The 2611-nt window shown below is 35.7% G+C and overlaps 1 non-coding gene across 1 annotated transcript; it reads right to left on the bottom strand.

Moving 5' to 3' along the window:
- Positions 1-2183: 2183 nt before the first annotated feature.
- On the bottom strand, positions 2184-2290 carry LOC121209097 (small nucleolar RNA R71). Its single transcript, XR_005904214.1, has one exon. It is a non-coding gene; the product is annotated as a small nucleolar RNA R71 (small nucleolar RNA).
- Positions 2291-2611: the final 321 nt, after the last annotated feature.

Below are 2611 nucleotides of genomic sequence, written 5' to 3'. Positions count from 1 at the left end.
AAAAGGCCACTTTGGAGGGTTTCTACGCATTCCAAAGCCTATAAATATGGACTAGAAGAGAAAAAAAGGGGGGCTGGAGAAGAGGGGTAAGGAATTACCCCAAGGAAGCCGATTGATCCATCTCAGAAGCCGGATTCATCATCAAGACTGAAGATCTCTCCTCAATTCCCCTTTTGGAGTTTTGGGTTTTCTTTATGTTTTGTATTCTTTATTCTTCTCAGATGTTTTCTTATTTAGTTATGAACTAAATCCCCTAAATACCTAAGGGGAATGAAACCTAATTCGAATCTTGTTATTATTTTCTGAATTGTGTGATAAATATTTAACTTGTTCTTAATTATGTGTTCTTAATTCTTGTTTTGATATCCCAGGATACTGATTCAAGACACGCTCTTATTCAGAGGAGGAATAGACCCTGTCTAAGAGTACATTTGTCATAATTAAGCGGAGTTGATTGCGCGCCTAGAAATAGGGTGACAAGATTTTGCCAGATTAGGGTGAAACCTAATAAGGGGATCCATAGATCGAGTTAATGCAACCCTAGAGTGTTAATTAAAGAAAATTCTCGGTTATTCTATCTAGGGATTATACATTATTAGTCTTGAATAGGGATAATAACATAACTTAGGGATCTCTACGGAACAAGTTGAATGAATAAATAGTCCGATTCGGAGCCAGAATAACAAGTAAAGTCTAGGTGGATTTTTCCTTAGGTATTGTCTCAAGTCAATCGATTTTCCCAAAAGAAATTCCCCAATTCTTTTCTCTGTGCATTCTTAGTTTAAATAATTAGTTAATTAAAACAAACCTTTTTATTCTTAGGGTAGAGAATAAAAAGATAGTTATTACTAGTACTTTTGGTTCCCTTGGGTACGATATCCCGGTCTTGCTGTTACTATACTATTGTTCGATAGGTCCGATTGCCTTTTCGTCGTGATAATAGTTAGTCTAGGTTTGATCTTCATTATAAATATTTATTACTTGTTACGAATCACGCGATCAAGTTTTTGGCGCCGCTGCCGGGGATCATCTCAGTATATCAAATCATACGTGTGATCTCGACATGCATAATCGAAGCAAGTTCTAGAATGACAGTTCAATGTTGACACACTCAAACCACAAAAGAAGTGAGCAAGAAGGAAAGCTATATGCTTAAAAGACTCAAAAATCTCACCAAAAATTTGGATTTTTGATGTCATTTCTGTATACTTAGGATTTCAAGATAATACCTCAATTTAGGAAAAATAGTCTAAAAATTTTATTTCTCAAAATATCAACTTATCATGTTCGATTCTTTAAAGTCCTATAATCAAATAATCATGCATAATTCCCTTGGTCTAATTCACGACATATCAACAATAATTATAGATCAATCAGAATTCATTCTATAAATATTATGAGAAAATCACTTAAGCACAAGACCAAATTCAAGGATTTGAGAATAATGCAAAAAGTTAGGTTTCATGTTCAACCCCCCACACTTAAGAAGTACATTGCCCTCAATGTACAAAGATAGATTATTACTTTAGCCATTTATTTTTCTTAAAATTTTATCTTATTTTATTATTTATTAATTTTCTTTTTCTTTCTCTTGGCAGATTTTTATAGTTTATGACTAAAAGAAACTCGTCGGGACCATTACTTTTTGACGAAAAAATCGATTGTACAATTCGTAAAAATCAAAGAGAAATAAGGCGTAGCTTACAATACACGGAGAACGAGCGAGAAGACGATACTCAAACCCCAACCGATGAGATGGCTGAAAACCAAGGCAATAGTTGCCTCCTGCAATTGCTGCTAATCAAAATCCTGCTCCACGTACTATGTATGATTATGCTAAACCTTCTTTAACAGGAACTGAATCTAGCATAGTCAGACCTACTGTAGCTACAAATACTTTTGAATTAAAACCTAACACTATTCAGATGATACAGCAGTTTATTCAGTTTGATGGTTTGCAGGATGAAGATCCCAACGTTCACTTAGCAAATTTCCTGGAATTTTGCGATACATTCAAAATCAATGGCGATTCTGATGATGCCATTCATCTTTGGTTATTTCTGTTTTCACTGAGAAACAAAGCTAAACAGTGGTTGAACTCGTTACCACGAGGGTCTATCACTACTTGGGAACAAATGACCGAGAAATTTTTACTAAAATATTTTCCGCCGCCTAAAACGGCTAAATTACGTAATGATATCTATTCTTTTGTGCAGATGGATTTAGAAACACTTTATGATGCATGGGAGAGATACAAGGACTTACTAAGAAGGTGCCCTCACCATGGGTTACCGCTTTGGCTTCAAGTAAAAACATTTCACAATGGTCTGAATCCCTCGACTCGGCAAATAGTTGACGCAGCTGCTGGCGGAACCATCAACAATAAAACACCGGAAGATGCCTAGGAATTTATAGAGGAGATGTCACTGAATAACTATCAGTGGAAAGTTATGAGGACTAAGCCAACAAAAACAACCGACATTTATAACATCGATTTAGTCACCATGCTCTCTAATCAGGTAGAACTTCTCAATAAAAAGATTGACGGCTTACTTTGTTCTACACAGGTACATCCAGTAATGAGGTGTGACTCAAGTGGCGGAGGTGTGCA

Source organism: Gossypium hirsutum, chromosome A10 (genome assembly GCF_007990345.1).
Source record: "Gossypium hirsutum isolate 1008001.06 chromosome A10, Gossypium_hirsutum_v2.1, whole genome shotgun sequence".
Classification (NCBI taxonomy): Eukaryota; Viridiplantae; Streptophyta; class Magnoliopsida; order Malvales; family Malvaceae; genus Gossypium; species Gossypium hirsutum.
The sequence above is the reverse complement of the archived record's forward strand: the minus strand, read 5'-3'. Positions and strand labels throughout refer to the sequence as shown.